Source organism: Leptonychotes weddellii, chromosome 10 (assembly GCF_054177405.1).
Source record: "Leptonychotes weddellii isolate Sample4059 chromosome 10, ASM5417740v2, whole genome shotgun sequence".
In the NCBI taxonomy this organism is placed as follows: domain Eukaryota; kingdom Metazoa; phylum Chordata; class Mammalia; order Carnivora; family Phocidae; genus Leptonychotes; species Leptonychotes weddellii.
Genome location: NC_138378.1, coordinates 102,446,174 through 102,473,870, shown reverse-complemented (window position 1 = coordinate 102,473,870; position 27,697 = coordinate 102,446,174). Strand labels below are relative to the sequence as shown.

Sequence of the window (27,697 nt, the reverse complement as noted above, 5' to 3'; positions counted from 1 at the left end):
ACTATATACAGTAAATACTAACTTACTAAAGGCTCATCTTTGCCCTTCAGCATGTTAAATAAATTCTACCCCATTTTTAAAATCATATGGCTTTAAACTAATTGATCAGTCAAAGAAGGTTCTATTGTGGCATCAATTTTGAGCCACTATTGTAGGTCATTTAAACAATCTGATAAGATGTCTTATTTCTCAAGTTCTGTCCGTGTCACTAGTGAGCATTCCTGAACCTTAAAAGCTAAGAAACATTTCCTACTACCCAAGGCCTTGGGTGTATCTGGTCCTTCAGATCTGAAGGGATGATCTTTGCACACAATTCCCTGATCCAGATGTGGGATAAACAGACAACACGTAACTGTTGTAGTGAGCTATCAGGAAAAAGGAGCTAATGTTTGTGTTCCAGGTGTGGTGTTAGGAACTTTACATATATCATTTCACTAGCTCACCTCTCCTGCTTTGCTGAGGAGAATCATTACCCATCATTAAAAAATTAACCTGGTTATTGTTATATATGTCAGTGCAACCCACCCAGAGTTGCTTATGTGATAAGCAATTTTTTTTTAAGATTTATTTATTTACTTAGAGGGGCAGGGGCAGAGGGAGAGAAAGTCCAACATGGGGCTCAATCTCACAACTCTGAGATCATGACCTGAGCTGAAACCAAGAGTCAGACGCTTAATGGACTGTGCCACCCAGGTGCCCCCCATGTGATAAGCAATTCTATCAGAAATCACCATGTGACCTTCAAGTGTCTGTCCTAAGTGGCTTCTCTTTTAGTGATCACATTAGAAACCCTATTTTTACCCCATCTTCATATGTATGGCTTATTGTCTTAGTCAGTAGCCACACAGACATTTTATGGTATCTCTGGAGGTGGATTGCTTAACTCTGAGATGTCTCTGAGGATCCACCAAAATAAATTTCATCTATACTATGTAGCCTATATTTGAAATCAAAGTATCCTAAATGTACCTTCCAAATTTGGCAAAAATTCATCCAATTTTTTTTTTACATGATAAGAGAAGCTGTTTTATTGCAAAGACTTAATTCTTATCTATAACAAACAATGCCCAAATCTCAGTGACAGCACATGGAGAGTTATTGCTGCCCACAGAATGCTAACGTAGAAGTTCTTAGTTGAGTTGCTGTCTTAAATAGCTCTCCTTCAAGTGGAAATCCGGGCCCTTCCACGGGGAAACATCAGCAGTTTCTTTCTTTCTTTTTTTAAAAGAATTTATTTATTTATTTGAGAGAGAAAGAGAGAGAGCATGAGCAGAGGGGAGTGGCAGATGGAGGGGGAGAGGCAGACTCCCTGCTGAGCAGGGAGCCCTACACAGGACTCCATCCCAGGACCCTGGGATCATGACCTGAGCCACGGGTGGATACTTAACCAACTGAGCCACCCAGGTGCCCCATGTCAACAGTTTCAATACATGACCTCCAAGGCAGAAGGGGAAGAGTGTGGGGAAGGCATGCCATATACTCAACTATATTTGCTCAGAGTTGACACCCATCATTGCTGCTCACATTTTAATGTCTAGGACTTATTCCATGGCCTCACTTAGATGCAGATGGGCTGGGAAATATCATTAGTCCCTCGCAGGACAACCACTTTTCAGCAACATCTCTATACCATGGAAGGGGAGCCCCAAATTTTGGTGGCCAAGTAGTCTCCTCTGCCACACCCATATATCCAGATGAGGACAGAGTCTGAACAGTTTCAGATAATTTGCTCAGGTCATATAACTAGCATATAGCTGATGTGGGATTTGGAGCCCGGACTCTCGGATTCCAAAGCTGGTGTTATTCCTATGACATTTTTTGGATAAGATATCTGCATTTCAAGCTTCACTTAGGATTGATGGTTCATCTCCTGTTGGACTTTTCAGTCACGAACTCGGATTCTGGCCCCACCAGGAGGAAGCTTGCAGGAGTCCATGAGAAGTAACTTCAGATTTGCTCTGCAACCCAAAGAAGACCTCCAGGTTGCCCTTTTAAACCTTCTCTGTGTCTGACTAATGATGACTTGGCTGGATGGTCATTGATTTTTATTTTGTCCCTGGATGGGGACTTTTAGATAACCTCTAGCTCTAAATTCTAGATCCCAAAGGTAGTCCCATGCTCTGGTACCTCTGACTTCTCAGCCCAGATTCCAGGTCTCTGGCCCTCAACTGGTTCACCTCCTAGGATGCTAGCTAGCCAGAGTGGTGGTTGGGGCCAGGGAATTAAATATGTAAAATAGCTTCATATTAACTACTGAATAAAGTCACTAACAGAGGAAGACGAAGATTGGACTTCTATTCCCAGAGGTATTTTAAAGTAAGAGATGTTGATTTCAGCAAAAATGTTTGCATTTCATAAACATGCTTGCATTTCACAAGCATTGTAATTTTATTTTTGCTTATTACCTTCCACTCTTTTCTTCTACTTGTATATATATTCTGCATAGCTGTTAATCATATTGTACATGCCATTATATTATCCTTGTTCACTAAAAACACATTATAAACATTTTCCATGATACAGTTTCAAAATACTTAAGGGAAAACCCCTGTTGTATATAATCCAGTCAACAATCTTTCACTTTAACAAAAAGATAAATAGCAGAGTTCGTAGGTATAAATCAAAGTACAATTTGTGAATTTGTTAACTCTTCTTCCCCCATGCAGATGTTTCTCAGGGAGAAGACCTTCACAGAAATGCATATAGACATAACCGCGCATACCTCTTCTGTGGCGTAGGTGGATTGGAGAAGAGAGAGGGTGACCAGATGTACCGGATGTGTCTGAGAAGCCCATGCCTAGCAAAGATGAACATCTTGATAGTAGTGAGGTGGGGACTTAAACCTCACATCTGGCTGACTCTCAGGCTCCTGTTCTTTCTGTATTTAGGTTATCTCTATTTTAAATAATACGAAATATCCTTGTAGGTAAATCTTTGACCACATTTGTGATTATTTCCTAAGAATAGTTTCTGGATATGAATTGCTTAGCCAAAGAATATAATATTAAAATAATTTAATTGACTTAATTTTTCTAGAATAGTTTTAAGCTTACAGAAAAATTGAGCAGAGAGTTCCCATATACTCCCTCTCAACACAGTTTCCCCCATAATAACATCTTACATTAGTGTGGTGTATTTATTACAATTATTAAACCAATTCATAATTATTAGCTAAAGCCCATACTTTATTCAGAATTCCTTAGTTTTTACCCAATGTCTTCTTTCTGTTTCAGAATCCCATCCAGAACACATTACATTTAGTCCTCATGTCTTCTTAGGCTCCTCTTGACTATGACAGTCTCAAACTTGCCTTGTTTTTGATGACCTTGACAGTTTTGGGAAGTACCAGTCAAATTGTTGGCTGTCTCTCAATGGGGATTTGTCTGATGTTTTTCTCATGATTAGATAGGAGTTATGGGTTTTTGAGAGGAAGATCATAGAGGTAATGTGCCATTTTTATTACATCATATCAAGAGTACATACTATCAACATGATTTACAACTGCTGATGTTGACCTTGATCACCAGGCTGATGTGGTGTGTGTGAGACTGCTCAGCTGTGAAGTTATTTCCCCATCCTCTTTCTCTACTATACTCTTTGGAAGTATGACGGGAAGCCACACTTAGGGAGTGGGGAGTTATGCTCCCCCTGAATATAAATATTTCTAAGGCTTTTGGTACAAGTTGTGGAATTACTCTCCAGGAAGAAAGATTATACCAGTCTACATTCCCAGCAGAAATGTGCATATGTATCTACTTTATTGCAAACTTGCCGGCATTGGATATTGTCCTTAAAAAAAATCTGTGGATTTTAAAGAGGGAAAATGGCATCTCATTTCTATTTGCATTCATGAATTTATTGGAGAGTTTGTGTATTTTAAAAACTATATGCTCTGTTGGCCGCTTGCATATGTTCTTTCAGGGATTACTTGTACATCCTTTGCTCATTTTTAGATATTGGGGTATTTAACTTTGTTTTGTTAATCTTTAGTATATTGGTATTTCATTTGGTCATATATGTTGCCATGTTGCCAGTATTTTTTTTTTTTAAAGGTTTTTTTGTTTATTCATTCGAGACACAGAGATACAGAGAGAGGGAGAGAATATGAGCAGGGGGAGAAGTAGAGGGAGGAGGAGAAGCAGGCCCCCCGCTGGGCAGGGAGCCCATTGCGGGGCTCGATCCCAGGACCCTGGGATCATGACCTGAGCCGAAGGCAGACGCCCAACCATCTGAGCCACCCAGGCGCCCCGCCAGTATTTTTTTTTTAAGTTTTCCTTTTTCTTTTTAATTTTATTTATGATATTTTTTGGAGCATGGACGTTTTCATTTCACATGATCAACTCTTCGGTCTTTTTCTTTATAATTTTTAACTTTGTTGTCATGTTTAGAAAGGTTAAATTTATACTTTGTAAGATACCTGAACAAATTTACATTTGGGAAGTTATTAATATTATTATTTTAAGAAGTTATTATTTTTAAATGTTGGGTTCCCATGAAATGGGCGGGCGGGGGGAACATGGCCTAGCTAGATTGAACTTTGGAACAGTTAAAACATTTCAAGGACACATTTGAAATGGACATATGTCAAGATGGGTAACTGTAAATCATGGCCTCTTGAGAATTTCTGGGACTGGTTTTTTTTTAAAGATTTTATTTATTTATTTGAGACAGAGAGAATGAGAGACAGAGAGCATGAGAGGGAGGAGGGTCAGAGGGAGAAGCAGACTCCCTGCCGAGCAGGGAGCCCGATGCGGGACTCGATCCCGGGACTCCAGGATCATGACCTGAGCCGAAGGCAGTCACTTAACCAACTGAGCCACCCAGGCGCCCCTCTGGGACTGGTTTTAATGTATTAAAGAATTCTTAAAATGGTAGTGAACTGGCTGACGTGATACTAAGTTCTTTGGGGCCACAAAATGGCAAACTAATGCAGTGACTTGAAAATGTGTTAAGTGAGCACTTAGGTGAGAGATGAGCTTTAAAGAATACGGTGATAAGAAATGTGATTCTTAAGAGGCGAATTCGATCACCATCCTTCAGTAATTTGCATATCCAAAAAGGTAGTCAGAAATGGGGATTAGGGGTCTTGGGAGTGGTGGGGTGGTAGGGGTGGCCAGAAACATATATTTCCACAAGTAGCTATTTCCAAAGCCCCCAAATTTTTAGAATAGTCTCGTTTAGAATTTTCTTCTGAGCCAACATCAGTCATGAAATAAAATTAGTCTAATTAAGGTTAGTTGTGCCTCACAAGGTAAAACAGAACATGGAAACAAAGCAGACCATGCTATGGCAAACTGAGATGCGGAATGTCAATTGATGTGCTTTTGTCTCTCCTTATACTCATCAGATCTTTTCAGTGCATCTCAGACCCCTTTCCTCAGGGCAATGTGGGGTGGGGGGAGCCCTTCAGTGAAGCACCAGAGAGCAAGTCAATGAATCACTGACATCGAAGTTCAAAGGCTCCACTCAGGGATAGGACAGAAAAGATCTGCAAAGGGATTGGAGGAGACAGAAAATGCCCCCCCTCCCTTTCCAATAGTTAAAGAATACCTCCTGAGCTAGGAATGGGAAAGAGTTGGGAGAGAAGCCACAGGGTTATGTGTGAGTGTGGGACTTCTGTGCCCGCTTCTGATCGCAAGGCCTCATCTGGAGGGTCCTGAGAGAACAGGTTCTCGTGCCCCCTTCCTGGGCCATAGCCTGACGCTGGGAGATAGCAAGCCAGCAAGCCTTGAGGAGAAGTGCCTCATATCACCCTGAAGTGGCAGAATAGGAAGGTTGGTGTGGCATGTCTAGGTACGAAAGAATGGGAGATTTGTCCACCCCAGTCTCCCACGGGTCAGACTGGCATAAGAGGAAACCTACAGTGTCCTGAAGCCTTCCATGTGGAACAAATCTATCAGAGAAAGAGAGAAAGCCAGGGGGTCAGCCAGCCCAGGATGAGGCTGGGAACCCGGTGAAGATGGACCTGCCCTCTCAATGGAGAGAACTAACAGGAACCCCCCTTATGTCCCATAGACCAGCCAGGTCACCTCCCAAGGGAACACATTTATCTGCTGGACAGGACAGATTAAGACCACGTAGGGGGCGCTCCTCGGATAAGCCCTTGAGAGTTGAGATTAGTTCCAGGGAAGAGAAGCAGAGGGAGAAAGAGAGAGAGAGAGAGTTTTAAACCTAATTGTGACTGAATTATAAACTTGAATTGTCTAAGAAATGACTGAATTTGAATGAGTTTATCTGAGAGTGACTAGGTTGAATTTTCTCTGCTTTGAGGCAGAATGGAGGCTCAAGGCAGAAATTACCCTCAATTATAGAAGAATAGAGAAAATGACCTTTTTGCACGCTCGAGTCAGTGACTGTGAAATCTGTGCTGGCTCCGATAATTACAGGCAGCCAGCTGTCAGCAAAATCTCAAGAATAGACCACGGAATCTATAGGCTGCTTGTCCAAGTTATTACCTCATCTGTTGCCATAGCTCAAAAGGTCAACATGATGTCTTCTCATTAGAAATCCTGACAAAATCCATTCAAAGTCCTGTTCAAATTGTTCTCTTTATAGCAGAGAGCTGAGCTAACACTTGGTGGAAAAAAGAACAGTTTTTGGAGTTCTGAGGAGGCCCAAGTCCAGGTTGTAGCCAGCTGACGCAGGTGGTGCTGGGATTTTCTGTCTGCCCCTTCCAGATGCACTCTCCGCGCCCCTGCACCCTTGCCAGCACCCTGGGAGGCGGGTCCCTGGCGCTCCAGCCCTAGAGAGGCGCTGCCCAGGACTTGGAGGAGGGACAAGTGAGTCTGGGTATTGATTCCCCAGTCTCCCCTTCGGGAGAGTCTCCTCAGCGCCCAGGCTTCTTCCTGGCTGGACCCTGTTAGCCATGCTTCTTCCTTCACCACTGCTTCCAGCAACCTCAGAGGTAGGTTCAAGGTCATAACTCTGCTCTCCGGCCCTTTAAATCTGGTATCCATAACATCACAAGCAATGTCATTATTATGTATCTGCTGCCCGTAGAAAAGCGGGCTGGTGCACTCAGGGGAGGCCTCCACCACAGGGAGTCAAGTCAAAGCCACCACCACCCTGGCTTTCTGTAATTGAAATCTGCATATGGGTCTGAGGGGGCCCATTAGGAAAATGCCTATTTTCATAGACTCCCAACCAACACTCTAAACAATTGGTGCTCTTGCTGAGGAAGACCCATGAGAAATTGACTTTTTTTTTTTTTTCCTGGGTGACATCGAGAGGACAGTGTCATGATTGGGTAAGTTTCATTATCAAATGAATCTCATGCCCACCCAGGCCTCTGATGAAACCTCATTTGTGCTCAGGCCAGGTGAGCAGCCTGAACAAAGCATGCTATTGTTTTAGATAAATTAACATGTGTTTCAGTAGTTGGACATATGCTGCGAGGCCATTTAGACACATTTTACAGACGTGTATCCTTTCCTACGTAATAACACCAAAAAGTCAAAAAGGCATTTCAGTGCTGAGAACCTGAATGAAGTATTAAAAATGCTTCACAATCCACTCCTTTTTTTGTTTTGTTTTTAAATTTTTTACAATCGATGAGCCAATATTGATACGTTACTGTTAACTGGAGTTCATAATTTACATGACAGTTCACTCTTTGTGGCGGATATTCTATGGCTTTTGACAAATGCATAACATCAGGTACCCACCATTACTGCAGCATACTTCACTGCCCTTAAAAATCCCTTGTGCTCTACCTGTTCATCCTTTTCTTCCTCCCTCCCCAGCCCCTGGCAACCACTGATCTTTTTACTGTCTCTCTTCTTTTGCCTTTTCTAGAATGTCATACAGTTAGAATCACATAGTATGTAGCCTTTTCAGACTGCCTTCTTTCATTTGCCAATATGTGTTTAGGTATCCTCCAAATCTTTTCATTGCTTGATAACTCATTTCTTTTTATCACTTTCAATATTCCATTGTATAGATGTACCACAATTTGTTTATCCATTCCCTTACTGAAGGATGTGTTGGTTATTTGCAATTTGGGGTTAATTATGAAGAACTCTGCTATAAACATTCATGTGCAGGCTTTTGGAGACAAATTTTCAAATCACTTAGGTAAAAATCTAGGAGTGAGACGGCTGCATCATAAGATAAGACTCTACAGTACTTAGAGCTTTATAAGACACTACCAAACTGTCTTTCAAAGTGGCTGTACCATTTTTCATTCCCACCAGCAATGAATGAGAGTTCCTTTTGCTCCACATTCTTGCCCAAATTTGGTGTTGTCAGTGTTTAGGATTTTAGCCATTCTAATAGATGTGTAGTAGTAGCTCATTGTTTTAATTTGCAGTTCCCTGATAGCATATGATGTTGAGCATCTTTTCACATGGTTTACCTGCCATCTTCTTTGGTCCGTATGAGTGACTAGTATCCAAAATAGCGTATAATTGGGTTTTAAAAGGTGTCCTTCTTTAGTGAAAGGGAGAAATTAGAGACCTAGCTCTCCATAGATGAGGTGAGATGTAGGAAGGGTCTGGAAGGGTAGTAGGATTTGGATAGGTGGAGGTAGATTGCAGGCAAAGTCTAAGCAGAAGGAATGGCCCATACAAGGACGCAGAGGTGGGAATGTTGAAGGGGCAGCTTTATCACATTGGGCAGAGGTGGGGTATGACCTTGAAGAATGTCAGTGTGAGTCATCAGAACTGGTAAAGTGTTTCAGGTTGAGTTTCTAAGCAGATCCTTTGGGTCTGGTCCTTTTAGGACCATTGGTTTTTGGTTTCACATATACCTCAAGGCAGATATTCTGAACCCTTTGCTTCTTTGAATCAGAATTACAGGTTCACACCAGGAAGTGTTTCTAAAGAGAAACACTGCCCTTCTGGGGAAAAACAACCAAATGGGGCTGTTGATTTTTCATTTGCCCCAAGAGTAGAATTTCGCATACGCACATCAGGAAAAAAGCAACCTACTTGGGAGGTCAGAAATAGTGATGCAGGTGCCAAGGGAGTTTCCCCGAGTTCCCCAGGCCCCTGGCTGGCTGGCTGCATTGAACTCATTCTCTTTGAAGAACTCAGTCATTACTGGGGGGCAGGAGAACCCTGTGGGGTCTCTCAGGAGGGAGGAAAGCAATGAGGGGATTGTATGAATTCCAAGCTTTAATCTCTTCTTACAACTAAGGGAAGGGCAAAGAGGGCATTAAATGCCCTAATTTTTTTTTTCTTGGTCTGAGTTAACTTACCTCATGAGGCCTCTCTAGAGTTACATGTAATTGCTTATTCAGTTTACCAGTAATGAGACTGTAGGGATTCAAGGAAGTTTTCATAGTGAAAGGACACATTCATAGTCAGGACTCCAGTCATGCCTTCTTCACAGACCTTACCTTCCTTCACAACACCTCTTGGCATCCAATTCTTTTTCCACCCCCATCCTGAATTCAGGCCACCCATCTGACTATAAGGACAGCCACATACCAGATCTCTTTGACGATAGAGTCCCTCTCATAGTGCCTTGGGGTCAAAAATCTCAGATCTATTCTTTTCCTTCACAAAGGCTCATTCATTCTTTCTCTGAAGCATCCCTTCCTTTTGATCCCCACCTTATCCCAGGACCCCAGCACTTTACCTCCAACTCTCCCAGGTATTCTGCATCAAATCCAGGCTCTTTGGCCTTGATCATAAGGTGTTTCCTCTAAAAACTTACAAGACTATCCCATGAGTTGCTCCTGTCTTGGGTCCACTGCCACTCACGTTCATCCCTCTGCCTGGCATTTTTCTCTTCTCTCTTGCCATTTTAAGCAAATAAAATATCCAGACATGTCCAGCTAAATTTGAATTTCAGAAAGACAATAATTTAAAAACATAATTTGGTACATACTTATACTAAAAAATTACTTGTTATCTGAAATTCAAATTTAATCAGGCAGTCTATATTTTATGTGTCAACCCTACCACTCCGGAAACTTTTCTTATGATCCAGTTCTTCCAGATCTGATTTTTTTTAGTTGCTAAAATACCTAATTGAGACTTTCATTGTATGTTATCTTATAATTATTGATTACATATGCAGTATTAACATTTACGGAGCAACTATTCAGCATCAGTCACTGTGCTTAGTTCTTTTTATACAATAGCTTATTGAATTCTTACAAGAAATACATGATAAAGTAGTTCCTACTATCGATGTAGGAAAGACATTAGGGTTCGAGGCCGATGGCCAAGAAAGAATTCTTGAGATGTCTTTGGTGCAAAAAGGTTAATTTTTATTTAAAATTTAAAATTTTAATTTTTTTAAAAAATTAATTTTTTAAATTAAAATTTAAAATTTTATTTTTTTTAAAAAATTAATTTTTTAAATTAAAATTTAAAATTTAATTTTAATTATTTTTATTTATTTATTTGAGAGAGTGAGAGTGAGAGAGATCACAAAGGAAGAAGGAGAAGCAGACTCACCGCTGAACAGGGAGCCCGATGCAGAGCTTGATCCCAGGAAAAAGTTGGTTTTATTAAAGCACTGGGACAGGGCCTGTGGGCAGAAGGAGCTGTACTGGGGTCATGAGGAGTGGCCCGTTATAGACTTTCAACTTGGGAGGGGATTAGGGATAGCATAAGTCTGTAAGGAATTTGGAAGCAAGGTTTCCAGGACCTTGAGGGGACTAGCTATTGTTGGGAAAAGGTCATTTATTACTGTCTAATAAAACCTTAATCATGAGACCCTTCAGGTGTATATTGGTGGGTCATATGCTTGGGGGATGATTGCCAACACGTATCTTGGTGGGGGGGGACGGTTAGAGATAAAGGAAATTTCCAAAAGAATTTTTTATGTTAAAGTTGGTTTACAGGATCCTGCGGGAGTGGGGGGGATGGGAGGGAGGTGAGCATCAGGCTAGGATTGCCTTTTGCCCGTAGCAAAATGTCAACATCCAGTCAGTTGAGTCCCTAGAGGAATGTCACTCTGCCTGTTTCAAGGACTTGTCCATATGCTGTAGGTAGTAAGGAAATTTAATAATTTTTCTTCTGCCTTTGTTTCCCACATCACTATGATACCAATTTTATAAATGAGGAAGCTGAGTCTTTGAGAGGTTATTTTATTTGTTCAAGGTCCCAAAGCTAATTAAATTTGAACTTTGATCTGTCTGTAGGGTGGTCAGCTTGTTCTGGTATCTCTGGCAATGTCCTGGTTTTTAAAACTGAAAGTGCCACATCCCAGAAATCCTTTCAGTTCCAGGTAAACCCATATGTCTGACTTCAAAGTCTGGGATTCTATCCTGCTTCCTATTTTTTTTTTTTTAATTTTATTTTTTTTCCTCTCAGGTTAGAAAGTCCCCAAAGACAGGGTGATATCTAATGCTATTTACTGATACTAAGAATTATTTAGTAAGTGCTTGACAAATGAAGACCAGAAGCTCCCCTCCAAGGCCGCACCTCTTTTCTTGAGCCTCTAGATTGTAGGAGCTGAGCAATGTGTGGACCATGCTTGAGGGTGGCTAATCTTAGACGCAGCTGAGACCTGAGCATGGCCAGTGGCCTTTGCAACTGAGTCACAAAAGGGACCCTGATGTCACTGGCCATTGCTTACAAAGATGCCTGGCTATTGTTACTAGCAACAGTGCCTCTAAATTAGTGAAAATGCAGCTCCTTGGTAGGTGTGTGGTGCCTCACTTGACAAGTTGAACTTTGAGAGACTCCCTGCTTTGAAGTCTGAGTTAGGGCTTGGGTGAGGCTGGAGAAACAGAAATCATGGTGCCAAGAAGAGTGGAGTGCAATAAGGTGGGAAGCAAGTCCGTTGCACCTTGCTGGATGGACAGCACCCAAGGAAGCAAAGTGGCTGGTGTTTTTTCCCTGGGCTTGTGCTTTTGTGCAATGCACACATATCCGAAAGATTATTATGTTATTACGTTATTACGTTATTTTATAATAACTGAGTGGTGAAAATGGTGATATGTAGGTGTCATTGTTATGCTTCAAAGTGGTTAATAGGGGGCAATGGGAAAGGCAGAAACAATAGATTTCCATCCCCCACGGACATCTGTATAACTTGTCTCAGCTTCATTTTGAATGCAGGTCATTACTGTGCATGTTACACTAAGTTAAATTAAGCCGTCTGTGGAGGAATCATTTGTGAAAATAATTTGCTATTTAAAAGAACTAGTTAAATTGAATTGATAAAGGCTAACACTCTTAAGGCAACTTTATTTTTAGTTGCTAAATTTCACTTCAAAATGCCTGAATTTTTAAGTATGCTTTTGTTTCAGGTTTTTTATTAAGAGAGCATAACAGATATGGGGCATAAAGATTAGGTAGGAGTTTCTATTTTGAACATTTCTGACAGATTCTATGGTGGATTTTCTTCATCCCCGCAAGAGTCTCTTAGCCTCCTTGTGTGACATTCGAGGCCATTCTTGATCTAGCCTCAAACTCCCTTTCCAGCTCATCTTCTACCAGTCTATACCACAGGCTCTGTGCTAGCTAGACTCTTTACATCCTTCAAACATATGGTCAGCTTTTCTGCTTCCAATCCTCTCTCTTGCAAAGCATCGTGGTTAAGAGTTTAATCTCTTGAACTAGACTGCCTGGATTCAAATCCTGATTCTGCTATTTACTGTGTGTTTTTTTTTTTTAAGATTCATTTATTTATTTGAGGGGGAGGGGCAGAGGGGGAGGAGAGAGAAACTTAAGCAGACTCCATGCTCAGCGCAGAGTCCCATGTGGGGCTCAGTCTCAAAACCCTGAGATCAGGTCCCTGAGATCATGACCTGAATGGAAACCAAGAGTAGGACGCTTAACCCACTGTGCCACCCAGGTGCCCCCACTGTGTGATCTTGAGCAAGTTGCCTAACTACTCTATGCCTTTATTTCTCCAGCTGGAAGATGAAACTAAATGATATTTCTCCTTCAGGAGTAAAATAATTCATGAAAGTGCTTAGAACAATGCATAGCACATACTAAACCCTCAGTAAATGCTAGCTCCTCATTTATGTAACTCATTATCCTCCCCACTTAACTCTATCTCTTCCTTGAAGGCCTTCCTGATCACCCCATCCTGCAATGTGCTCTCCCTCTTGGGAAATCCCTAGAACTAACACTGTTTCTTCAGCAGGTTGTTGGTATTCTTTTCTCATGCTCATGTTTCATGACCACATGCTATAGTTGTCATCCAGGTATTTACTGAGCACCCACTTGGAGTCAGGTATTTTTTTAAAAAGATTTTATTTTATTTTATTTTATTTTATTTATTTATTTATTTAATTTGACAGAGAGAGACACACAGTGAGAGAGGGAACACAAGCAGGGGGAGTGGGAGAGGGAGAAGCAGACCTCCTGTGGAGCAGGGAGCCTGATGCAGGGCTCGATCCCAGGACCCTGAAATCATGACCTGAGCCGAAGGCAGATGCTTAACGACTGAGCCACCCAGGTGCCCCTTATTTATTTATTTTAGAGAGAGAGCACGTGCGCGAGAGAGTGCGTGAGTCGGGGGAGGGGCAGAGAGAGAGGGAGGGGGAGAGCATCTCAAGCAGATGACCCTGAGACTATGACCTGAGCTGAAATCAAGAGTGGGATGCTTAACCGACTGAGCCACCCGGTGCCCCAGAGTCAGGTATTCATGATCTCATTTTACAACAAAGCAAACTAAAGCTCAGTGAAGTTAAGTGATTTGCTCGGTTTACAGAGCTAGGGAAAGATGGTTCTGGGGTTCCAGCTCAGGTCGCACATAATTGTAGCCCCAACACTCTTCCTCTTATCCTAAAAAACTCGGGGTGAATCTTATACTGCGTTAGAGTCCATACTTCCCTTCAGCTGGGAGGCATTCAGTTTATTTCCGGTGATTTGATGGACCAGTATGCAATTTGGTTGCTTTTCTAAGTGTCATTCAGTGCTTATGCTTGTGATTATTTTGATGGTGATAAAGAGATTGCATGGGATTTTTTGATGGGCCTTAAAAAGATAACCTGTAACTTATTCTTTTTGGGTTGAACCCCATGTGAATCTAAAAACGCAATTCACATTTATTTTTGCCTTAACTATTCCCTGCTGTTGCAAATATGGTTAGATGAGAAATGTCAGAACCCATCGCATTATCAATGCAGGTTTTGTCACAACGGAGACTTTCTCATGACTCAGTACCAGCTAATTGGTCTGTCAATGGCTTTCTTTGTTAGGTGAGTCATTTGATACATTGTTGACAAGATGCAAACTGCTCTCTACCCACGGGGGAAGCTCCAGTGGGTCTGGAATTCTTTCAACCCTTAATCAAGATGCTATTAAGCAGCTGATGGCTTACAGTGAACAGGGATGAAACTGTATTGGTTTTGCAAGCAGCTGCTGGAAAGACAACTTGATAGAGCTTTAGTGAGGTATGAATGCTTCCCATTTTAGAGTGTGTGCATGCATGTGATACAAGGCAACTTCTGTGATTTCTAAACTCCTTGGACATAATAGTTATATCTTTACTGAGACTGAAATCTTAAAGAACTGGGCCCTTCTATCAACAACTATTTATTGAATTCGTATTATGTGCCAAGTACTGTCCTAGGTACAGAGGATACAGCACGGACAGAAATAGACTAAAATCCCTGCCCTCTGGAGCTTTCTCTTTGAAGATTTTATTATGGAAAAAATTTCAAATTTATGCAAAAAAGAAAGAATAATATGCCCATCATTCAGTTTTAATAATGATCCATATTTTGTCATTCTTGTTTCATCTATCCCTCCCATCATATACACATTTTTTTAATTGAATAAATTTGACATGTAACATTGTGTTGGTTTAAGGTGTATAGTGTGTTATTTTGATACATTTATATATTGTAATATGATTACCAATGTAGTGATATTTATTACATTGCCTAATTATAGTACATTATTGTCTAGATTCATTACATCTCTAAGACTTATTTATTATTCATTATAAGTTTGTGTCTTTAAACACCATCACTCTTAACCTCCCTAACTCCATCCCCTGGTAATCTCTAATTTTTACAGTTTTAATTTTTTTAGCTTCTACATAAAAGTGATATCATACGGTACTTGTCTTTCTCTGTTTGACTGACTTTGTGTAATTGCTCAAAGTCCATCCATGTTGTTGCAAATGGGAGGATATCCTTCCTCATGGCTGTATAATATTCCATTGTATATATGTATCACATCTTTTTTATCCATTCATCCATTGATGGGCATTTGGGTTGTCTCCATATCATGGCTATTGTGAATAATGCTACAATAAACATGGAAGTGCAGATATCTTGATGAACTCCTGTTTTCATTATGTTTGGGTATAAACCCAGAAGTGGAATTGCTGGATTGTACAGTAAACCTATTTTAAATTTTTTGAGGAAACTCCATATTGTTTTCCATAGTGGTTGGACTAATTTACATTCCCATCACACACTTATTTTTAATGGACCACTTTAAAGCAAATCCTGGACATTAAACATTTTATTATAAATACTTCAGAATGAATCTCTAACAGATAAGGACTTTTTAATAAAAACATAATCACAATGTTATTCTCATACCTAAAGAAATTAACAAAAAGGGACACCTGGGTGACTCAGTCGGTTAAACATCTGCCTTCAGCTCAGGTCATGATCCCAGGGTCCTGGGATTGAGCCCCGCGTCAGGCTCCCTGCCCACCAGAGAGCCAGCTTCTCCTTCTCCCTCTGTTGCTCCCCAGGCTTGTGCTCTCTCTCTGTCTGTCTCTATCAAATAAATAAATAAATAAATAAATAAATAAATAAATAAATAAATAAAGTCAGTCTTAAAAAATTAAAAAAGGAAATTAACAAAAATTCCTTTTTTATAAAGGATTATTTACTTATTTATTTGACAGAGAGAGACACAGAGAAAGAGGGAACACAAGCGGGGGGTGGGGTGGGAGAGGGAGAAGCAGGCTTCCTGCAGAGCAGGGAGCCTGATGCGGGGCTTGATCCCACGACCCTGGGATCATGACCTGCGCTGAAGGCAGACACTCAACGACTGAGCCACCCAGGCATCTCAACAAAAATTTCTTGGTGTAATTTAATGTCCAATTCAGGTTAAATTTCCCTCAACTCTCAATAATTTTTTTACATTTCTTTGCATCCAGATTCAAATGCTCTGCCAATTATAGGTTGTGGATAGAGCTCTTATGTCTCTTTTGATCTATACCAGTTTCCTTTAGTTACTTTCTGATTGTAGGAATTAGGTTATCTGCCCTCTAGAAGTTCCCACATTTTGGATTTGGCTTATTGCATCCTCACGATGGTGTTTATGGTATTCCTTTATGCTTCACATTTTCTATACATGATATATCTAGAGGCTTGGTTAAGGTATGTTTCAAAGGGGGGTGGGGACATTGGAATGAACATCCTAGTGGAAACTGTCTTGATGCCATTACTGTGTGCCAGAGATGTTTCTGGAAGTATCTGGGTGGCCAAAACTTTGAGCAGCCAGTGTGAAAAATTTAGTTCTTGGACTGTCAGTTTTAATCCTGATGCTGTGAAACATTCCCTTTGTTCCTTCTTCCTTTATGCTGGCCCATAAAGAAGACTTTTAAAAATGGTTGTGTCATATGGTGTTTGGGAGTGGCACCTACCGGAGGACCTGGGAAGCAGTTCCCCACACAGGAACGAGTTGGGTTTGAAAACTTCATTTGTTAGTGTCTTTTTGGGACTTAGACTAACAAAAGAGATGATAAACTTTTAGAATAGCATGACTTTAAATTAGGCCAGTTGAGTTAGAATATTTGAGGGAGTCTCTAGCGTATATTTTGTGAATGATATTCAGGAGATTCCAGCAGGCAACCAAGAATGAGAATCATGGATTCAGATAATGAGGCTTGTGGGGGTCTTCAGTTTGTGGTCCACTTCAGTCGACAGGTCCCCACCTGAAGCCTTGAGAAAGAAAAGGAGATGGGTTAGAGGAAAGCAACCTGGGGTGACAGCACTAGGAAGTTTCTGGGTCTCTGGTGACTATTGATTTGTAAGGACTTCAGTGGTATTGATAAATTTCTTCATCAAAAAATGATGTAATGGGTAGGGGCGTCTGGGTGGCTCAGTCAGTTAAGCGTCTGCCTTCGGCTCAGGTCATGATCCCGGGGTCCTGTGGGGAGCCTGCCTCTCCCTCTCCCTCTGCAGCTCCCCCTGCTTGTGCTCTCTCATGCTCTCTCAAATAAATAATAAACAAATATCTTTAAAAATTGATGTCATGAGCTTTTTTAAAAAATGGGGAATGGGACTTTGGTTTGGGAAATCCAGAACTATGAAGGAAAGGAAGGATGATTCCAGTTAGCAAACAGAAGAATCCAGCTGTCATTTACCAACATGGGAAGGTCGCAGGGAAGGGTTCTATTCTGAACATGCTATATTTGAGATGCTTACAATACACTACAGATTAGATGTGGAGTAGGCAGTTGGATGTATGTCTGAAGTTCAGGGCTAGAGATAGAAACTTCAGAATCATGAAAATAGAGATGGCATTTAAAGCCACAGATTGGATGAGATCATCTAGTAAATGAGAGAATGGCTTCCTGGAAGCCACATGAAGAAGGTTACAAACAGGGGAGCCTGGGTGGCTCAGCTGGTTAAGTGTCTCACTCTTGGTTTCAGCTCAGGTCATGATCTCAGGGTTCTGAGACTGAGCCCTGCATTGTGTCGGGCTCATTGCTCAGTGGAAAGTCTGCTTCTCCCTCTCCCTCTGCCCCTCCCCCTGCTTGAGCTTTCTCTCTCTCTCTAAAATAAATAAATGAATCTTGGGGAAAAAAAAAGGGTTACAGTTTCTCAGAGGCATGTCTAGGAGGGTGACTGCTGAGTCATAAAGCATGCTGATTCTTTTTTCACTAAATACCACCAGATTGCTCTATGGAATGTATTTACCAGTTTAAATTGCCATCAACAGTGCATGAGGATTCCATTTCCCCATATCTTTGCCAATATTTCGGACCATTTGACTAATTTTTGCTAAGTGGATGGATGAAGCAATGGTGTGTTGGAACTGGCTCATGAGAGCAGATTGAACACATTTCTTCAGAACTCCTTGTTCAGTGACCTCATGCTGGTAGCATGAAATCAGCAGGGGTGAGAGTATTTGCACCATGGAAGTTGGCAAACCTGAAAAAGTAGGACCGCCCCCCGCCCCGCCCCCCCCAGTCCTGGGAGCTCTTTTTTTAATACGCCAGCATACCGGTGACTATATGTGTACGTAGTACCTTACTGTTTGCATTTCTATTCTTTCACTAATGGGTTTGAGCATCTCTCCTATGCTTGCCATTCTGGCTCTTCCTTCAGTGAACTGCCTATTTCTATCCTTTTCTCATTTTTATATTGGATTTCCTAACTTCTTTTTGTTGACTTGCAGAAGTTCCTTACATATTTTAGATATTAATCCCTAGCTGCTTTTGAACATATCATATATCTTCTCCCAATTTGTCAGCTGCTGTTAACTTTTTCTTTCTTTTTTTTTTTTTAAAGATTTTATTTATTTATTTGTCAGAGAGAGGGAGAGGGAGAGAGTACAAGCAGGGGGAGCGGCAGGTAGAGGGGGACCAGGGAGCCCAACGTGGGACTTGATCCCAGGACCCTTGGATCATGACCCAAGCTGAAGGCAGACACTTAACCAACTGAGCCAGCCAGGTGTCCTGCTGTCAACTTTTTCTATGGTATTCTCCATTGGAGAAAAGCCTTAATTGTGATGTAGTCAAATCTCCCAGCCTTTTGTTTTAAGGTTTGTGTTTTTGCAGTCTTGTTTTATGAAGTAAATCCCTACCCCACATTCATAAAGATATTCTCCTACATTTTCTTTTCTACCTTTCAAATTGTAGGTCCTTAATTCACCTGGAGTTCACCTTTGTATATGGTAGACATATAACTAAGCCAGTTTCCCCAACAACATCTTCTAAATAATGTATATTTTTCTCATTGATTTGTGGTATCACCTTTATATATATTGAGGCCTCATCAGTCTGCTTCTGAGTCTTCTATTCTGTTTTACTGTTCTATCTGTTCCCATACTAGGACCACACTATTTTTTATCACTGTGGTAATAACAATATTTGGCAAGGCAGTTTTCATCTCTTTGTTCTTGCTTTTCAAAACTGACTTAACCATTAAGCATTTTATTTTTCCTTATATATTTTATAAATTTATTGAAGTTTCTTAAAATTTGAGTTCCTGCTGGAATTTTGGTTGGTATAACATTGAATTTAGAAATTAAATGGATTTTTACAATGTCCAGACGTCCTATCCGTGGCATATCTTCACTTATTCAATCTTCCTTTATGTCCTTAAATAGAATTTTAACATTTTCTCCATAAAGCTCTTGCAAGTTGTTAGGTTAATTCCTGGATATTATGCTTTAGAGTTTTATTGCTATTGTGAATCTTATTGTCTATTATATTTCCTGGTTGCTTACTGCCGATGTAGAAGAAACTACTTTTAGCATTTGATCTTGTACTTGGCAAACTTATTGGACTTACTTATTACTTCTAATTGTTGATTTTGTTAGCTTTTCTACGCTGATGATCATATCATCTGCAAATATAAAGATTTTAGGGGCTCTATCCAGTGCTCTGATATTTTGCATTTAACCACTTCTTATAGTTGGTGCTAGTGCCAATCTGACATCCCAGCTCTGAGAGCTGAACGTCTCTTGTGGTCCTAATGCTCTGTACAACCAGATTCTGGAAACTGAGTCCTTGTGTTCTTCCCCTGTGAATGATATGATATCCTGCCCAATATCTCAGTCCCCATAAGAGCAGTGACTTGGTCTTCTTCTGCCTATGTCTTTAATCCTTTTCTCATGGTTTGGGTCCTGTTAGCTGCTGAGAGACCTTTTTCATGCTGACTTTATTTTTTTAAGTTAAATGAAACTTAATTTACATTCAGTTAATTAACATATAGTGTACTATTACTTTCAGAGGTAGAGTTCAGTGATTCATCAGTTGTATATAACACCCAGTGTTCATTACATCATGTGCCCTCCTTAATGCCCATCCCCCTACCCCGCTCCCCTCCAGCAACCCTTAGTTTGTTTCCTATGGCTAAGAGTCTCTTTTGGGGGGGCACCTGCGAGGCTCAGTCAGTTAAGTGTCTGCCTTCGGCTCAGATCATGATCCCAGGGTTCTGGGATTGAGCTCCGCATGGGGCTCCCTGCTCAGCGGGGAGTCTGCTTCTCTTCCTCCCTCTCCCTCTGCCCCTCTCCCTGCTCATGCTCTCTTTCTCTCTCAAATAAATAAAAATTTAAAAAAATAGAGTCTCTTTTGGTTTGTCTCCCTCTTGGATTTCGTCTTCTTTTATTTTTCCCTCCCTTCCTCTATGCTCCTCTGTTTTGTTTCTTAAATTCCACATATGAGTGGTATCATGTAATTCTTTCTCTGATTGACTTATTTCACTTAGCATAATACCCTCTAGTTTCATCCATGTCATTGCAAATGGCAAGATTTCATTTTTTTTTAAGATTTTATTTACTTATTTGAGAGAGAGAATGAGAGAAAGAGAGCACATGAGAGGGAGGAGAGTCAGAGGGAGAAGCAGACTCCCTGCTGAGCAGGGAGCCCGATGCGGGACTCGATCCTGGGACTCCAGGATCATGACCTGAGCTGAAGGCAGTCGCCCAACCAACTGAGCCACCCAGGCGCCCAAGATTTCATTTTTTTGATGGCTAATATTCCATTGTGTGCACCTGCTAAGATGCAATTATGTATATATATATATATATATATGTATGTATACACACACACACACACAATGGTATATATACATATACCACATCTTTATCCATTCATCTGCTGATGGACATCTGGGCTCTTTCCATAGTTTGGCTATTGTGGACATTCCTGCTATAAACATTGGGGTGCAGGTGCCCCTTCAGATCACTACATTTGTATCTTTGGGGTAAATCTCTAGTAGTTGATGCTGATTTTCTGACTGTCTGTCTGAATTTCTGAATGATCCATGCTGTTTGACACAGCATTTCTGAGTCCTGAATGCACAAAAGGACACCCTGTGTAGGTAATACAAAATAGTGGATCAACACAGGACTTTATATCAGATAGACTTAGGTTTGAATCTTTTTCTGCCTCAAGGTATACTGAGCAAGTCCCACAACCTCCTGGAGTCTGTTTCTTCATTTGTAAAGTGAAGGCAAGTGAAATCCCATTGGTAAGGGCCATATAGTAGTCAGTCAGTAATGCCCCTTCTCCACCCTGGTGCTGATCACCTCCTGGGACTGTGGTTTATGCTTCGTTGTCCAGGAACCTTGCTGTGCCTTAGACATAATTGCATCTTAGCAGGTGCAGCTGGACCATATCCCCATGTACCTTCTCATCCCAGTAGATGGTTCAAGTTCCAAGTTCTGGTCCCATATCACTGCCCAGTCCAACTCTTGTTAAACAGGCAATACCTGGTCATACTTGTATGACCCATGGGGTGTTCTAGGAAGTATTACCCCATAAACTACCTTGATGATGGTTTATGGTGTAAACTCAATTTTTTGGACAAAGGCAACCAAGTGAGTAGGAGAGTCTCTCCCTAATGGCTTGGTATCCTGGGAAATTGCCTCTCAACCATTTTGTATTTGGGTGTAGCAGAAAAAGTCAGTAACCTGGCTGGTTTGAACAGAAAGTTTCATTACAGTTAAAAACAACTCAGCTAGCCACACCCTGTCACCTACTAATAGTGGTATCTCAGAGGGATAATTTAAATCAGCAATAAAAGTGAATTGTATACCTCTGGAAACTTCTGTTACACACAAATCTTTCTGAGTTTTTGTGGCTTACTGACCATAGGACTCATTTACAGTTGCTGAAAGCCAACCGAAGGCAGATTGCCTTTCTTCTTTTAACCAGTTAAAGAGGTGGGCGGGGTCAGACAAAAACAGGGCAAGATGAGATCAGGGTGAGGGAGGTGGAAGCCCCAAAGGGAGGAAGCCTCTTGTCACATTATCATCCCTAAGAGTGCATGAAGATGCTGAACTTGCAGGGACAAAGAAACTGGCAGCTGACCGGGGACTGTGGGATGGTCATGGTGTTTAAATATTACATAAGTTCTATGGATTTCAGTTGACAGTATGTTCCACCCGATTTACCAATGTAATGTGACTGCTGCAAACAACTCTTTTGATATCTTGAGCTATGCTAATAGAAGCATAGGACCTAGAAAGAGGTGAGAGTTTCTATCCTCTCTGCATGCAACGGGACACTACCGTTCGTTCATGAGCTCTAGACAAGCTGGGGTGCATCGTAAAGAGTCCTTTAACATGCTGGTGAGTGGGATCTTGACCATGTCTTATAAGGAGCAGCCTAAGGGATAGGGAATGCTTGTCCTGGATTCCTTGAATTGGAGTGAGACATGATCTGGAAATCCCCAGGGTAGAAACCCAGTAAGGAGGAGATGCAGGGAGCTGGATTTGGCTCAAGGTAGGAAGGCCTTGTCAACAAGGTTGACCTATGATAAAATGGCTGTTTTCAAAGGAAGTGAGTTCCTGGTTACTTTTTTTTTTTATTATGTTATGTTAATCACCGTACATTACGTCATTAGTTTTTGATGTAGTGTTCCATGAGTTCCTGGTTACTGAAGGCATTCAACTATGGCCGTTTGGTGAAAGGATGTCATAAGGGAGACTTGAGCAACTGGAAGGGGGCCTTTTCTAATCCCTGGAATCGATGATTCTAACAGGAAAAGATGCTCTGGTATGCCCCAGCACTTACCTCTGCTCGTGCAGAGACATAGACATTCGTTCATTCACCATCTGCTATTCCTGGGCACTACGCGTGGTGAACACAGAAGCACATTGCAGTAATCTGTATAGCAAAACCAGAACAAAAAGGCCTCAGAGAGAGTTCTTATGGTGTTAACACTAGTGATTCAGTGTTATAAACCTCAGTCATGGGGCAACAATGGACTCATTAAGTGCCTTCATTAAGGGGACTCATTAAGTGTCAAGTAACACCTTTCCTTCACTGGATGATGGAGAACAAGGATGTCAGTATTTCTGTCTGTTAGTTGTCACAGTTTCACCACCTTCTGGCTCTTGGGGGATGGGGACTGGGACCAAGAGAGAAGAAGGTAAGAAATGAGCAAAGCAGTAGGGGAAATAAAGTTCTGGGATGACTACTGTTTACACTGTCTACACGGACACCTTTGCGTGTAATTATTCAACCTGGGCATACTATTGACTAGGCTTTTTACGGTAAGACCTGCAAACAGGTAATTGGCTGATGGACCTACTCTGGACCATGCACAGGGTTAGACACAGGGGAGCCCCCAAACAGGTAAGATGCCCTCGCTGCCCTTGTGAAGTCAGGGGGGCGCTCCTAGCCCCAGGGGCTAGCTAAGGGCTTTAATGGAGGAATACAGCGCGCGCAGGGCTGCTTCCCCCGCTCACTGCCCTGGGACCCGCGGGGTTCCTCCGAGAGCCGCCCTCGAGCTGCGGTGGAAATGTCACAGCAGCACCACCTCCACGCAAGCTTAACCCCAGACAGTGCTAACCTGGAGGCCCAACCTTGCATTGGCTGGGGGGCCGCCGGGGCGCAGGCAGGAGGCGCGCGAGCACAGGGGCGCGCTCCCCGCCCCCTCCCCCGGGTCCCGGCGCGTGCGCGGGGCTGGGGCCGAGGCCTGCGCGCGGCCCGGACGCCTGCACTGCGCGCGCGCCGACCCCGCGTGGGGCCCGGCTCGGCGCGCGCGGAGGCGGCAGGCGGGAGGGGCCGGCCGAGGTCGGGCTGCGGAGCGGCGGGAGGCTGCGCGGCGGGCCACTGGAGACGGGCGCCGGACGGAGGAGCGCGCCTCTCGGCCTTGCCTCCGCGCCTCCGCGTTCGCAGCCGGCCGCCCCGACAGGACCCGAGGAGCAGGTGGGGCGGGAGCGCGCGGCGGGGGTGGGGGGTCCCGGGCCGGCAGGGCGGGGGCGCCGGGGCCCGAGGGGCGGTTGGCGGCTCGGAGAGGGCGGCGCGGAGGCGCTGGGAGACCTGCGGCCGCGTCCAGTGGCGCTGGTGTCCCGGGCTCCCGCAGGCCTCCCTGGGGCGGCGCCGGGGGCGGCGCGGCCCACCTTCCGGGAGGTGGGTTTCTCCTCTGCGCTCCTGGCGGGCGCTCTAACTTTCGGAGGAGGTGCGGCGCGGTGTCTGGTTGCGGCCCCCCCGCTCTGCCACCGCGGCCGCCCGGGCGCCCTGGGAGTGCCACCCGCGCGCCGAGGTGCTGCGTGCGCTGCGCCGCCGTCCGTCTTTTTCCTGCGGCGGGCCTCCTCACATCTCTCGTGCCTCCCTTGGCTTCTTAAATTGTTTAAGAAACCTTTTGCCAGTGGGAATGCGACGCGAAACCAAATGACTTTGCTTCCGGTCTTTGGCTGTCCTGAGATCCCTTAATTCTAAATCGTGGGAATTGGGAAGGGAAGTTGGGGGGAGCACTTGCATCGAGACCTGCCCTAAACAGAGACGTGGTTTAGACCTCATCCTTGTAGATTAGATTGATGGGCTTGTAATGTCAGCTTTCTTTGAGATGTCAGGTTGTTCATTCACCCAGAGACTAAAGAGGCAGTTTGGATTTAAACTCTGAGACAATGTTTTGATACGTATCAGAGGATGATGTTCTCCTGGGATAGTAACTTACTCTATGCTCCCAGCTAGACTGTGGTTCATATTGTAGCAATATCATAGTAAAAATCGGCGCCTTTGAAATATTTCAACCAGGAAACGCCCTCTTCGGAAACATCCCCCAAATACTTGTACTTCATTTTCACATTGGCATTTATGAATCTTCTGCAAAATTTAAAGTAAGTCGTCTAAATGGCAGAAGAGCAGGCGGTGCGGGACATGTAGCAACGATGGACGAAAAGCAGGGAATTGAAAATGGCAGAAGTCTAGCTTTCTCTGTTTTTATTATGCAGAACCATCCCGGTTCTATCTTATTTTGCTAACATTAATATGCATTTTTAATACTTTCATTTGATAATGGACTACCAGGGCTGTAAGATTAGATCTCGAAATGGAATGAATATTTTTATTTCGATTTTATAGACGATTTAGCAAGTGGTATATTATTTGTAGTATTTATTACAGATATTTCAGATTTACCAGATACAGTTTCCACCAGCAGGGCCTTTTAAAAAAGTGATATTTATATGGTGTCTTTTATTGTTTATAACGCCCCTAATTTTGAAACAAGTACTAGTGATTTTTATGTTATAGAATCAACTCTGTTTATTTTTAAATTTTTTTTTAAAGATTTTATTTATTTATTTGACAGAGACAGACACAGTGAGAGAGGGAACACAAGCAGGGGGAGTGGGAGAGGGAGAAGCAGGCTTCCTGTGGAGCAGGGAGCCTGATGCGGGGTTTGATTCCAGGACCCTGAGATCATGACCTGAGCTGAAGGCAGACGCTCAATGACTGAGCCACCCAGATGCCCCTCAACTCTCTCTGTTTAAACCTACAAATAGGGGCGCCTGGGTGGCTCAGATGGTTGAGTGTCTGCCTTTGGCTCAGGTCATGGTCCCGGGGTCCTGGGATCGAGCCCTGCATCGGGCTCCTGGCTCAGCGGGGAGCTTGCTTCTCCCTCTCCCTCTACCTCTCCCCCTGCTCATGCTTTCTCTCTCTCTCTCTCTATATCTGTGTCTCAAATGAATAAATAAAATCTTAAAAAAACCCCTACAAATATCTGGTTACTTTTAGGCCTAGTTCCCTTGTTAATTATGTATAATTAACTGTGATGCTGTTGGCTTGCTTTGTTTGTTAACCTTTATTTGTTTCTTGCTGTTTATTATTTTCTCATCTGGAGTTTGAGAAGCACTGTTTTGCTTCAGTGATATTCAGTAGAACTTTCTGCAAGACGGGAAGTGTTTCTGCACTGTTTCAACAGGTTAGCCACTGGCCACGTGTGGCTTTTGAGTACTTGTATGGGGCTAGAGCAATGGAGGAACTGATTTTTTAATTTAATGTAAATAGCCACATGTGGCTAGTAGCCACCTGTTTGGACACTGCAGCTATAAATTTAGTCCTTCAGGAAGCTTCCACTGGCTCTCTTGAATCCAGCACTTGTTACAACTATATAGTACCTACAGCTTTCTTATAGGAATCTTGTATGAGACTCTAATCTATGTGAGGACAAGGGCATACCTATTTTCTTTCCCTTTGCTACCTAGCCTAGGACTTAGAAACACTCAGCAAATGTTTGTTGAGTGACTAAGTGAAATTCTTGAGGGCAGGTGTCTTTTATAATCTTTGTAGGGCCCAGAGCCTACTAAGTATTAAAAACTGTAAATACCTGTTTAGTGATTGAACAGATGCATGTATGTAACAAATAAGTGGGTAACTGGAGATGTTACATTAGAAAATTTTTTGTTACCATCTTTTATTAAAGTATAATTAACACATAGTGTTATATTAATTTTAGGTATACAGTAAAATGACTCAATTGCTATATTACTCAGTGCTCATCATGATAAGTGTATTCTTAATATTCTTTATCCTTTTCACTCACCCCCCACCTACCTCCCCTCTAGCAACCACTGGTTTGTTCCCTGTATTTAAGAGTCTGCCCTCCCTCCCTCCCTGCTTTCCTTCCTTCCTTCCTTTTTTGTTCCTTTGTTTTGTTTCTTAAATTCCACATATGATTGAAATCATATGGTATTTGTCTTTCTCTGTCTGACTTATTTCACTTAGCATTATACCCTCTAGGTGCATCCATATTGTTGCAAATGGCAAGATAGTCTTTTTTATGACTGAGTAATATTCCACACACACACACACACACACACACACACACACACAGACCCCACACCCACATTGTCTTCATCCGTTCATCTATGGATGGACCCTTGGGTTGTTTCCATATCTTGGCTATTGTACATAATGCTGCAGTAAACATAGGGTGCATATATTTTTTTGGTTTAGTGTTTTCATTTTCTTTGATTAAATACCTAGTAGTGGAATCACCAGATCATATAGTAATTCTATTTTTAATTTTTTTTAAAGATTTTATTTATTTGACAGAGAGAGAGATAGTGAGAGCAGGAACACAAGCAAGGGGAGTGGGAGTGGGAGAAGCAGGCTTCCCGCCGAGCAGCGAGCTAGATGTGGGGCTTGATCCCAGGACCCTGGGATCATGACCTGAGCCGAAGGCAGACCCTTAACCGACTGGGCCACCCAGGCGCCCCTATTTTTAATTTTTAAAGGATACTTAGAGATATGGTTTAAATGCTTATTTTGGTTATAATACTTTCCTGGGAGTCTAATGAATATAAAGACTCATGGCATGCTACAGTATGAAATTGAATGGAAGGGCCTCATGATTCCAACTTGTGCGGATACAGCTTAGATGTCCTGTTAGTTGAGTAGCTCAAAGATGCTGCCCTTGAACCATATTCCAAATAAAACCAAGAGAGTCTCTTGACCTCACTGAGGTTCCTTAGTGAGGCCTACCAGCCCTGAACCACTTTGAAGAAGTTAGTGGACATCTCCACTCACCACCATTCTGTGTTAGGGCATGGCCAGGAATCCTTGAAAAATCATTAGATACTAGAGCCATGTTACAAGTTGCATTTTCTGGGGTGCCTGGGTGGCTCAGTCGTTAAGCGTCTGCCTTCAGCTCGGGTCATGATCCCAGGGTCCTGGGATCGAGCCGCGCATTGGGCTCTCTGCTCTGCAGGAAGCCTGCTTCTCCCTCTCCCACTCCCCCTGCTTGTGTTCCCTCTCTTGCTGTGTTTCTCTCTGTCAAATAAATAAATAAAATCTTAAAAAACCAACTACTTTTAAAACAAGTTGCATTTTCTCAGAGCTGATT

At 42.5% G+C, this 27,697-nt stretch overlaps 1 protein-coding gene and 1 long non-coding RNA gene across 2 annotated transcripts in view; one reads left to right on the top strand and one right to left on the bottom strand.

The window, feature by feature from the left end:
* Positions 1 to 16,676: 16,676 nt before the first annotated feature.
* Positions 16,677 to 23,527, bottom strand: LOC145715963 (uncharacterized). Its single transcript, XR_014138287.1, has 3 exons — positions 23,417 to 23,527; positions 22,636 to 22,728; positions 16,677 to 16,825 (listed from the first exon to the last, which is right to left on the bottom strand). It is a non-coding gene; the product is annotated as an uncharacterized LOC145715963 (long non-coding RNA).
* Positions 23,528 to 23,607: 80 nt separating this feature from the next.
* CLIP4 (CAP-Gly domain containing linker protein family member 4) overlaps positions 23,608 to 27,697 on the top strand; it is a 63,840-nt gene continuing 59,750 nt past the window's right edge. Inside the window, exon 1 of the mRNA XM_081797304.1 lies at positions 23,608 to 23,775. The gene's annotated coding sequence lies outside the window, so the exon portion shown is untranslated. The remainder of the gene's footprint in view (positions 23,776 to 27,697) is intronic.